Source organism: Mesoplodon densirostris, chromosome 1 (genome assembly GCF_025265405.1).
Source record: "Mesoplodon densirostris isolate mMesDen1 chromosome 1, mMesDen1 primary haplotype, whole genome shotgun sequence".
NCBI classification, from domain to species: domain Eukaryota; kingdom Metazoa; phylum Chordata; class Mammalia; order Artiodactyla; family Ziphiidae; genus Mesoplodon; species Mesoplodon densirostris.
This window is the reverse complement of record NC_082661.1, coordinates 197,132,520-197,145,536: the sequence shown is the minus strand read 5'-3', so window position 1 is coordinate 197,145,536 and position 13,017 is coordinate 197,132,520.

Here is a 13,017-nt window from a genome sequence, read left to right as displayed (position 1 = left end):
CAGGTCCTTGAGAGCAGGGCCTCTGCGTGCCTTGTTCCCACTAAACGCCAGAGCCCTGACAGTGCCTGGTGCACAGTAGGTGTCAGAAGAAGGCAGAGAAGAGAAGCTGCTTCTGCCAAAGTGGTAGCTCGGCTTCCAAGGGCAGGCACAAGGGGAGGGGCAGATGGGTGGACAAGTCCACTGACATTCTTCTCATGTGATTGTCTTTCAGATATAAAAGCCAGGTCTGTGAAAGATACGAGTATAACATGCCCAGGAGTAAGGATAGAGAAGCCACATCAGTAAGTGCCCAGCCCAGGGGCCAAGTGGGCAGTTTTTGCCACCATGAGATGTAAAGAATTTAGGAAGCCACCTCTACTGGGGCAACACGTGTCTGTCTCCAGGAGGACTGAGGGCATCCTTCACCCCTGCCCTGGTTGGTGGTCCCCGGAGGTGCTCAGGCATCTGCTGGGGCCCAGGCTCTGCTGAGGAGCGTAGGATGCAGGAGATGATGTGCCCCAGGGATGGTACCTTTGCTCCAGGCAGCCTTTTGGAGCTAAATTCACATACTCTGTACATACAGAGGAGTCGGGATGGTGACATCATACCGCCATCCCTGGTCACTTCGCTCATGGCCACGAGGACATCTGACCCCGCGCAGGGATCCTCACTGCCTGGTCAGCCTTCACTGCAGAAGCTGACCTCGTAGTACTTTGGGATGAGCTCCCCTCACCCCTGCCATCTGCTCTCTGGTAGCCCTGAACACCTGATGTTCAAAGTCGTTACAGTCAGGAGATATTAAAAGCTACAATTGGAGCCAAGTATAAGAACTCTGTCTGTCTGGGCTGGTGGTCACTGTCTGCCCCTTCTGTGCTTTAGGGAGGTCTTTGCTGAAGTTAGCCTGAACCGTGGTGTCAGCTTCATCAGCAACAATGTTAGCATCACTAGCAGGAACTGTGCGAGTACCAGGGTAAGGCTCTAGCATCTAAGGCTGTCCTGACACCCTGCACCCTGGGGAGGCAAGTGAAGGGAACAACACCCCAGGCAGGCCCAAAAGGTAGCCTGTGCCGACAGGCCCCTGAGCAGCATCTCACAGGTAGCTCGGAGCCCTTAGCCCAACCTCCAGGAGCTGAACCCCCATGAGGCTTGGGTAGTGCCTTGAGAGTGCTACTAAAAAGAGCACCTGGGGGTCACTTACTGTCCAGGCCTTGCAAACCTTTGCTCTCTCTGTGAACCAAGTGTCACTGAAGGCACATGGAAGAGACCAATTAGAGCCCTAAGCAGAGTCCAGGAACAGTGCTGAGGCTCTGCCCGCCCTGGACCCACCTTGCCACCTCCCCTGGCCCTGGCCTTGTGGTGGGGAGCTCAAGGCTCCATCCTGAATTCCAGCCAGGGTGAGCAGGTGAGCCTGGGGCACTGTGTACTAGGGGACAGGGTCCAGGACCTCTAGGAACCCTGGGCCCTCCAAGTCGGGGTCCCTGGCACAGGGGTCAAGAGGGTGGGAGCAGCTGTGACCGTGCTTAGTCAGCTTGGCCCGAGGATGCAGAGTGGGGAAGTAGGGGAGGGAGGCTACGGGGAGGTGAGCAGGGTGTTCTGCCTCTGCTTTTGCACCCACACCTCTCTGGGGCCCCAAAGCCCCTCCCTCACCCATCTGTGTGTCGTAGCATTTTGTGGTCCTTACAAAACCCCTGTATGTCATACTAGGCAGGGAGTGAGGGCTGGATTGTCACTGCATGGAGGACTGGGCTTCCTTGACAGGGCTCAGCGGAGAGCCTCTGAGCAGGGCCAGCGGTGGGGTCTGTGGCCCAGGGCCCCACAGTGGCTCTCTGGGTACCAGCCCCGACCTCTTAGAATCTGTCTCCTCAGGTGGGGCAACCAAGTAGAAAGCGGACTGAGAGGACAGGGTGGGCTGGTATGGGATCCAAGTAGCAGGCGCCTGGTCCATGCCGGGACTCTGCTGTGTGTTTTTTCTGTAGGAAGCGGGACCAGGTGGCAAGAATGCTCCACCAGCTGCCCCACTAGATGCCCAGCAGCCTCCCGAGGAGCCTCCCTCATCACCATCCCCACAGTTCACCCTCTATGTCAAACCTCTCTACTTATATGCCCTCATCCCAGCCCTGCTCCTGTTCCCCCTGATGCTCTGGTGCATCTGGTGGCTGTGCCGCAGGAAGGTGAGTGACCCCTGCCCGCACAGCCTGCATCCAGCCCTCGCCAAGCCCCAAGGGACCATGCCCATGCCTGCCCCACGATCCTGCCTGTGGGCGGGTTCCCATCAGCTCCAGGGCCAACACACAAGCAAACAAGACACAGACTCTGTCCTCCTGTCCCGGGCATAGACACAGCCTGGGCTTCTAGGGGGCCACCTGCTTCCTGCTTTCACCTTCACAGGGAGGTGGCCTATGGGCTGTCCTGGCCCCTGGGGCAATAGGACCCCAGACCTCCTAAGACCAGGGCTGCCCCACAGCAGTCAGGCTTCTGAAGGACTCAGGTGGACCAAGGCCCCAAGAGTCTCTGCTGTTGGGGGACGAAGAGGGGTCTGCAAGGGCACTCATGGCCCAAAGGGAGAAGGATGCTGGCCGGGAGGATGCTAACCCCGGGGGCAGCTGCACCTTTGAAAACAGCATGGATCCCTGCCCATCTCTGGTGCCTACCGTCATTCCTTCATCAGTCATCACTAAGTCACCAGAATGTGCAGGGCCCCGTGATGGGCACAGAGGGGCAGAAATGAAGCAGCCGCCTCCCTTGCCCACAGGCGCTCACCATCTGGTGTCTGGTCTGGTATTGGTAGCTGGGGAGCATTGAGGGTAAATGTCACCTTCAGAGGGTGTGGCAGGTGCCCTGATAATGATAAAGGACAGAGACTGGCCCTGGGTGGGAGGGAAGGCAGAGGTGCTGGCCGGCTAGGTTTGCAAGGACACAGGCCAGAGGTGGGTGAAGTGGACGAACAAGCAGAGCTGAGAAAGGACAAGCAAAGCAGCATAGAAGCCAGCAGGTCCAATTTCTGCAAAGGGTGAGAAGTGAGGAGAGAAAGCCGGGTCAGGGAGAGGGAGGTGGACTGTCATCCCTGAGGGCTGGGAGGCAGGGAGGGCTGCAGGGGGAGGGAGGGAAGGGGAGAGGAGGAGGGGTGTGGCGAGTGTTCTCTTGTCTTCATAGGATGTCAGGGCTGCTGCTGAAAACTCGACCAGGGACCAGGGGCCTTAGTCTGCCTGTCTCCCCCTTGACCCTCCACCGAGATACCGATTCCCCTTTCATGACTGAGGAGCCTGAGGCTCAGGGAGGTGGAGCCTGTTGGCCACAGACCCTCAGGCTCTGGGCAGCTAGGTTGACACCCCAAAGCCCACGTTTTGATCCCTTACTGCTGCCGAGCGGGGTCCCCTTCTGTCTGCATAGCTGAGCCAGAGCCCTCCATGCCCCTTCCAGCCTGTGTTTATGTCTCTTTAACATCCTAGATCGTCAAGGAGCCACCACCAGCCCAGAAACCAGCAAAAGTAAGTGGTGTGTTTCATAGTGATGTTGTCAGCATACTTGATGCCCACACGGACCTGCACAGAGAGGCCCTCTGACGTGTATGGGGAGATGCCGTCCCCCACCCCTCCCGCTCCCACCTACCTGGGCAGAGAGAGGTGGCAGAAAGAAGAGGGTGACAGAGGGCAGGGAGGCACCCCAGAGAGGACCTGAGACTCACAAAATGTCACCCAGACAACACGGTTCCCCAACTCCGAAGACAGCCTGCACCAAGGCCTTTATCACTGAATCAGCAACGTGGGGTAGCCTATTTCAGAAACAGCTATGGTCCCTCATCATTTAAATGGGCCTTTTCCCAATTCCCAAAAGACTCTTTGTAGACTGATCCTTCCCAGGACTCGCGCGAGCATTTGGAAAAGGATCCTCAGGTTTCAGGGACCTGGTCCCCCTCCCTGGGCTCTGATGTATGCTGGGCTCCATTTCCTTGGTCTTCATCCCTGGCTCATGTCAGGATGAGGGTCGTGGCAGGGTTGGCCTTTAGGGAATGGGGACTGGGGAGGGTGGAGGGAATCCTAACCTGACTTTGAGCTGTTGGAGCATAGCGCAGGTGAGCACAGGGACCAAGGGTCAGGTGAGGAGGCTGGGGCTTACCCGGGGTGGTTCCCAACCCAGGGTCCATAAGAAGTAGTTAGAGGAGGGGTGCCGTGTCCCCAGACAGGGGGATCTGGGCCTGAGATCTGGTGGGAAACAGGGTCACTGCCCGGGCTGACGTCTACACTGGCTGCAGTGTGGCCTGGGGAGGCTGGATCTGCCAGAGTCGGGTGAATACAGCCCTGTCACCTACTAATGCCCACACCCCTGCCAGCCTCTGTCACATGGCACAGCCTCACGCAAAGCTTCTCCTGCAAGGGTGGCCGCCAGGAACCAAGGGGACAGGATAGAGTTTGTTGATATTTGGAAAAGAGCCATCTTTGTAAACCAAAATGAGTTGGTGTGTTTTTCACATGGAGGCCACTCTCTTACGTGCCGGGTGCTGCTCATTTGTCCTTGATTCTCCATCAAACATTTGCTGAGTGGCCAGTACTTGAGAGGTGCCGGGGCAACAGATGTCAGTTGTCTGCACCCAGGAGCTGCCAGACAAGGACGCAGACGGTGTCTTCTCTTCCTCGGAGCCAGAGGAGACATGTGAAATGTTATGCCCCACAGTGATTGTCCATGGTGGATGCCAGGGACACAGGATGGAACGAATGGAGGTGAGAAAGTCCCTTGGGGAGGAGTGATGACCCCAAGGCTGGGGAGCAGGAGGTGAGGGTAGCCGGTTCGTGCACAGGTCTGGACCCATAAGGCATGGAAATGAGCTCTGGGTACTGGACTACAGTCACTTGGTGCCAGAGAAAAGCCAAAGCCCTCCCGACACTAGTGGCCCAGGGGAGGCCAAAAATTCCGAGGGCTCCTGTTCCCGTCACCACCAGGGTTTCCCCTTGGGATGGGCCCAAGGTTCTGGATGTTGGTGGACGGCCCCAAAGGGTGGCTGCAGTGCTGTCTCGGGAACTGGGGGGGACAGAGCCCTGACAGACCATCTCAAGTCAGAGGGGACACCACCCCTCTAGAGGCAGCATCTGTGCCTGTAGCTTCCTCACAACCACATCTGCTTTTCAGAGAAAACTGGATACCTTGTGTGACTTTGTCCAGCACTGCAACCAGATGTCATGGATGTGGTGTCCACACAGGGACATGGTAAGCAGGGCACAGGGATGCTCCCCATGTCTGGGGTCTTGCTTTTGCCCTTGACAGTTGCCCCCGGGACTGTGGGTCAGAGAGCCCTCTCTGGGCATCTGCCGAGAGGAACGCCCAAGGCGTGGAGACCTGGAGCTCATGAGCCTCTAGACGATTCTCAACATGGTGCCCGTGCATTTCCCCTGCGTCCTCGTCTCAAGGATGTCAGGACCTTTCTTCTCCAGAGCAATGCCCAGCAATTGCAATCTTAAGCGAAAAGGGCTGGAGAGGCCAATTGGATTCCCGTCCATCGTCCCTCCCCACTGCCTACCCGACCCTGTGGGACTGCTGGCTGCACCCCATCCATGAGACCCTCCTGGGCTGCTCACTCAGCTGCAGGAGTGGTGGAGGACATGGAGACACCCCCCCCTAATATTGTCTGGCCAACACTGACTGGTTTTACCAGGTAGTAAAGATGCCCGCCTTGTGTCAGTGCCTGTGACAATGTGGAGAAGCCCAATTTCTCCACTTGTCATCCTTGTTATTTAATAATAAAAATGATAGATGATTTTATTGTGGCCTTTCTCTGGGTCAGTTGCTAGCCTAAGAACTTTACATGTTTTCACTGTTTTCATCCTCTCAGTAACTGTATTTTTAGGTGCTCTTATTATCCCATCTTTACCAAGGGGGTTCTGACCCACAGAAATGCTGAGTGACTTGTCCCAGCTAACAAAGGATGGGAGCAGCAGAGCGGGACATGAATTCGGAGCCTGGTTCCACCCTTCTCACCACTCTGTCCCCCTTTCAGTTCAGCACTCATGGTCTCATGATGTTTACTCCGAAACCACCAGAGCTGGCCCTACTCAGGCCCCAAGCCCATAGGGAATGGTGCTCCTGATTTCCCTTCTAATCATCTGCCTGGGCATCATATTCCTGGGTGTCCCCATGCTCAGACATTTTGTACAGACTGGGTCAGGGACTTAGAGGATGTTGTGGTCTCAGGGTCTGTAGTGAGGGCTGCACTGACCACATTCACTGAATCAGGAAAACACTGGCTCTTGGTGGCTGGGCCGCCAAGTTTGGAAACTCTAGACAAGACTGAAAGCCTCTGGATACTACAGGTGACACACCTGAGGCAGCTCACACCCAGCAGAGACACTGTCTGGTGACAGTGGCGTCGGGGCTCCTTTGGCAGCTGGGCTCCCAGTTCGGGGTCTGAATCGAGCTCTGAGTCCCAGCCGTGATTGCACAGAAGCCCCATTTGCCACCTGATTCTCCTGGAGCCTCTCCCAGAACCAGCCCCTTTATAGTCATAAGAGCCCCACCCCAGACTTATGCCCTGAACAGTGGAGACAGCCACCCAGAGATGCTCACCCAGGATCAGGAGGGACAGAGCAAGACAGAGGGCTGAAGCAGAGGGAGGCAAGAGACAAGAGGGTGGACCAAGGGAAGGTGCCAGCTATGGCCTTCCTGCCCAGCGAGGTAAGGGCAGGGGCGCCGAGCGCCTCTCTGAAATGGTCCCATTCCCAGGGCCACTCTTCGAAGCTCAGGTTGGGGAAGTGGCAGAGTGACGGATTAGGGGGCCTTATAGCTGCCCAGGGCCCTGCCAGGCCCCTGCAATGCCAGCTCTCGAGTCCGCCCAGCAGTCTGTGGCTCACAGTGACCTGTGTGCTCGCTGGAGGCAAAACTGAGGCCTGACACATCAGGGGACTTGCCAGGACCACCCAGAGAGTAAGTGGCAGCAGCCAGAGCTGCCTGAAATCAGCCCTGCTCATCCTGAGAGGGGCTGGGAGCCCGTAACTGTGCCTGGTGGACGTGACCCCACCCCCTCCTCTGCCCCCATCCCATTTGACCTTGTCCCTCCCAACCTTCGTCCTGGGGACCTAGTGTTGCAGGGTTTCTGTGGATACCCCAGTATTCCAGTAGGTGCAGGAGTGAGTCCTGATTCCTTTCTTGAAGCCCTCAGTGCTCTGGTCCCAGGCTTAAAGTCAATCTTGGTCTAAGTGACGGGGTGTCAGCTGGGACCTACAGTCTCTGCAGACCACAGTCGGCCCCCAACCCCAGCCCTGAATGTGCAGCAGGAGATACCCAGACAGGCTATGGGGACACAGTACCCAGGAGTGTCCTTATGACAGTCGACACACTATGGCAGTCGGTCTTGTTTACCGTTACCTTCTGTGAAAAGACAGTGTCTCTCTGCTCCACCACCTTCTAATCCCCAGAAGAATTTTGCTAATATTGGCCCTTTCAGAACACACTCCTTCCTGAGGTTCCAGGAGAGAATGCTTTTCCTGTCTTTTCAGCTTCTAGAGCTATATTCCGTGTGTTCCTTGGCTCCTGGCCCTTCTCCATCTACAAGGCAGCAGGGCAGCAACTAAATCTGCTCTGCTTGCACAGTCACATTGCCTTGTTTTTTGGGCAAATCTCCCTCTGCTTCCCTGTCACAGGACCCTTTGATCAAGTGTAGGAGCCCCCCCACGTAACCTAGAATAGTCTCCCCATCTCAAGATCCTTAATCACACCTGCAAAGGCCCTTTTGCAATATGACCTACAACATCCACAGGTGACAAGGATTAGGACTGGGATATATTCGGGGCCATTATTCAAGCGACCATAGCAAACCACTGAACCACAAGCTTCCTTGAGAGCAGGGACTGTTCTATAGGGCACCTTGCATACTATGCTTCATGTAAAGAACAGAGGGACACAAAGGCACAAAGGTGTGAGTGTATATGGTGTGGGGATGCACAGATCAGGCTAAGAAGGGTCCACACTCAGGGGCCATGGCTCAAACTGTGCTCCTACGTTCTGACTGCCTTGGTTGCCAATGAGATTTTGGGGGGTAAAGAGAGAGCCCGTGGTCCTTGAGGACCTGCCCACTGGAAGTGAGCTGGGAGTCTGGGAAGGACCAAGGTGTTTTCCCTCTTCTCCCTTATGCTGCCTCAGAGCATGGAGACCCTTTCTTACTCACTGTCTGCATCTCTTGGAGCTGAGTGCTCAGAGTTGTTGCCAGCTTCCAGAGTGCTTAGGGCACCGTGTCTGGCAATCTGGGCTCTTCAGCTGGGAGTCCTAAGCTGAGCAGGAGCTGGGGACAAGGAGGAAATGACAGAAAAGCCAGGGGCAGTTTTTGCTACAGACGGATTACACTGTCCCAAAGGATCTGCATCAATCTTTACCCAAACCTAAGGGCCCATGTGCCTCCATAGCCCATCACCCATCTGACGGTGCCCCCACCTGCCCTTGCCCTGTGGGCCCAGAGCCCAGCCTGAGGATTGTAGTGGGGACTCAGCCCTTTGGCACACACTCATCAAGAGAGCCTGGGCAATACTGGGGCTACAGTGGCAATCAGCCCTTGTCTTTGCTCCATAGGCTCCCAGTCCAGAAGGAAGCAGGCAAGTTCAACACCAGAGCAAAGGCAGGCCAGAGTCAGAACAACAGGGTTCCCTGGAGAAGGGAGGGCAGATGTCCAATGTCTGAACTGAGTCTAGAAATAGGAGCACAGACTGGAGGCCAGCACCCAGGGAGAGGAAGGGCATCAACAAGGGCTCACCCTGGGGATCCTAACAGGTCCTGAGCCTGCTCCCCTTGAACCAAGGAAACCACAGCCTTCTGCTCTCAATTCTGGTGGCTTCTCAGTGACCTCTCTCTTCTCTTCCTTACAGGGGAGGTGTGTCAACTTCACCTTAATGTATCCCCACTATGCACAAATGCTCTGCAGACCAAAGATCTGCCTTTGACCCAGCCAGGAGTGCCTCCCCCTCGATAGCTGTTGCTCGCATTGTCAGCACACGCACACACACACACACACACACACACACACACACACACAATGGAATACTACTCAGCCCTAAAAAAATGAAATTGTGTAATTTGCCACAACATGGATAGACCTAGAGAGTACCATGCTCAGTAAAATAAGTCAGAGAAAGACAAATACTGTATGTTATCACTTATATGTGGAATCTAGAAAATGAAACAAACTAGTTAATATAACAAAAAAGAAACAGATGCACAGATATAGAGAACAAACTAGTGGTTACCAGCGAGGAGATGGAAGTGAGGAGGGGCAAGATAAGGGTAGGGAATTAAGAGGTACAAACTACTATGTATGAAATAAATAAGCTACAAGGAAATATTCTGCAGCACAGGCAATATAACAAATATTTTATAACTATAAATGGAGTATAATCTCTAAAAATTTTGTACACCTAAAACTAATATAATATTGTAAGTAAAGTATATCTCACTAAAATTTTTTTGAATTAAAAAGTTGTGGTAGGGGCCTCCCTGGTGGCGCAGTGGTTGAGAGTCCGCCTGCCGATGCAGGGGACACGGGTTCGTGCCCCGATCCCGGAGGATCCCACATGCCGCGGAGCGGCTGGGCCCGCGAGCCATGGCCGTGGGGCCTGTGTGTCCGGAGCCTGTGCTCCGCAACGGGAGAGGCCACAGCAGTGAGAGGCCCGCATACAGCAAAAAAAAAAAAAAAAAAAAAGTTGTGATATATATATATATATACATATATATATATATATATATATATATATATATACACAATGGAATTTTATTTGGCCATAAAAAGGAAGGAAATCCTGCCATTGTGACAAAATGGATAGAACTTGATAGCATTTTGCTAAGTGAAATAAGTCAGAGAAAGATAAATACTGTGTGATCTCACTTATATGTGGAAACTTAAAAAAAAAATAAAACCTCATAGAAAAAGAGATCATATTTGTGGTTACCAGAGGTGGGGAGTTGGGGGAGGAGGAATTGAATGAAGCTGTTCAAAAGGTGCAAACTTTCAGTTATAAGATAAAATAGTACTTGGGATGTAATTTACAACATGATAACTAGAGTTAACACTGCTATATGGTATATTTGAAATTTGTTAAGACAATAGATCTTAAGAATTCTCTTCATAGGAAAAAACAATTTTTTCTTTTTCTTTTTTTGTATCTAGATGAGATGATATAAGTTAACTAACTTGACTGTGGTGACCATTCCACAGTATATGTAAGTCAAATTATTATGCTGCATACATTAAACATACAATGCTATGTTAATTATATCTCAATCAACTGGGGAAAAAAAAGAACCTCAGCTAATAAATACAGAAGAAATAATAAAATTAGAAGTCACCATTTTACCTGCTGTATAGCACAGGGAACTCTACTCAATACTCTGTAATGGCCTATATGGGAAAAGAATCAAAAAAAAAAAAAAAGAGTGTATATATGTATATGTATAGCTCATTCACTTTGCTGTACACCTGAAACTAACACAACATTGTGAATCAACTATACTCCAATATAAACAATTATTATTTTTTTTTCCGGCTTCCCTGGTGGCGCAGTGGTTGGGAATCTGCCTGCCGATGCAGGGGACCTGGGTTTGTGCCCCGGTCCGGGAAGATCCCACATGCCGCGGAGCGGCTGGTCCCGTGAGCCATGGTCGCTGAGCCTTTGCGTCCGGAGCCTGTGCTCCGCAGCGGGAGGGGCCGCAACAGTGAGAGGCCCGCGTACCGCAAAAAAGAAAAAAAAAATTTTTTTAAGTCACCATTTTGTGACCCTTAATGAAATAATATAGACATTTATCATTAATAGATGCTTAAGCCATTAGGTGGAATGTTGCTGGGGGATTTAACCATGAGTCAAAACATTGCTGGAGAAATTTAATGGTGGGAACAGACTGATAAACTTGATCCCATTTACCAATCTTATCATCAGTAAAAATGCAACTACCAAGTATCATGTGTCTCCTGAAGAATAAAATCAACAACAACAACAAAAACAATTAACCTTGAATCTCACCAAGTTTCTAGCTCTAACCACTAGCTTATAGGAAATTTATGATACAAAAAAAGTTGTTTAATGTAACATGACAGAGAAACTATATATCTCTTTATGACTGTGCTTCCTACTTAAAAAGATTCTTAACTAATTTTCAACCTCTTGGAGGCAATACCCTCCTTGTTGTGAATCCATAAAATAAGAAAAGACACAAGTAATAATAGGAATTAAAAACAAGATAGAGCAGAAATATAAAAATCAAACATATTCTGAACTTCATACTAAATATAGGGAAAAAGATGTTCAAATTCCTAGAAAAATATATCTGAAATGACTGATAAAAGAATGGAAGCACTAAACAATCCAATGTGGTAGCCTGCTCAGGCTGCCTTAACAAAGTACCACAGGCTGGGTGGCTTAAAAACAGAAATTTATTTTCTCACCATCTGGAGGCAGGAAGTCCAAGATCAAAGTGCCAACAGGGTTGGTTTCTGATGTGGTTTCTCTTCCTGGATATCAAATGACTACCTTGTCGCTGTGTCCTCACATGGCCTCTCCTCTGTGCCTGTGTAGGAAGAGAGTTCTGGTGTCTCTTTCTCTTCTTATGAGGATATCTGTCTTCTGGGATTAGGACTCCACTTTATAACCTCATTTAACCTCAGTTACCTCCCTAAGGGCCCTAATCTCCAAATACAGTCACATTAAAGGTCAGGGTTCAAGATCTAAATTGGTGGGTGCACAATTCAGTCCATAACATTCAGTAAATACTGAGTAAATTTTATCAGTAGTTTAAAAAGTTCCCACAAGGAAAACACCAGGCATAGATTATATCATATCAAATATTCAAGGAGGAGATTATTGTGATCATGTTCAAAGTCTTTCCAAAAGAAGGTGAAAACATTCCCAAGCACATTTTATGAGGCTAGCATACCTAATATCAAAACCAGATAAGAATAGCACAAAAACAGGAATTAAAGGGCAGCCTCTCTCATGATCATAGGTTAAAAACTTCTAAACTAATGGTAAACGCAATCCAGCAGTGTTTTAAAAAATTATCATGATCAATTTGGGTTTAGTAATAAAATATTAAAATTAGCTTTCCATGCACCAATGTAATTAGTCACACTAACAGATTATTGGTGAAATGCACATATTCATCAAAAGAATATACAGAAAGGGAATTTAGATAAAATTCAACACTCCTCCATGATTTGTATCAAACCGAGAATAACAAGGAAACTGCCTAATCGGATAAAAGAGATCCAACAGAAGCCTTCAATAAATACCATTCTTAAACGTGATGTGTTAGAATTATTCTCTTTACAATCAAGAATGCCTCCATCACAACTTCGAGTCAACATTTCATTGGAGAACTAGTCAGCATAATGTTTTTGGGGTTTGTTCATTTTTTATAGAAACGCAAACAATTCTACAGATAAATTTTTATAATAACAGAGTTTAGCAAGTTGGGTGAGTATATCAAATACATACATTTCTTCAGGATAGCAATCATTTAAAAACTCTGTATTAAAAATGCCATTCCAATAGCATCAAAACTACAGAGTATCTAGGGAAGGCACTTGACAAAAGAAGTCAAGATATTCATAGGGAAATTTATAGGCAAGGCACTGAAAACAACTCAAATAAATGAAGACATTGCCGTGTTCACTGATAGGAGGAGTCCAGATCACAGATTCAAATCCTTCCAAATATTTACAGTTATTGTAGTCGAATATTAGAAGGTTTGGCGGGGGAGAGGAGTGAAAACAGTGTGCTACTTCTAAAAGTGACATGAAAGAGCGAATGGATTTTTTACCCAAACGCAAGTCCGTGTGCCCGACGCACTGTGAGGCCAAATACCGGAAAGTCTGAGTTTGGAGCAGAGAAAGGTTTATTTCAGGGCCACGCAAGGAGACAATGGCTCATGCCTTAAAAACCCCAAAGTCCCCGAAAGCTTTCAGCAAAACCCTTTTATAGGAAAGGTGAGGGAGGGGCGTGGTTAGTTGTTGCAGACATCTTGGTGTCAGATCCTTCGTTCATGAGGTCAGGTCACAGTCAGGTCACGATGTTC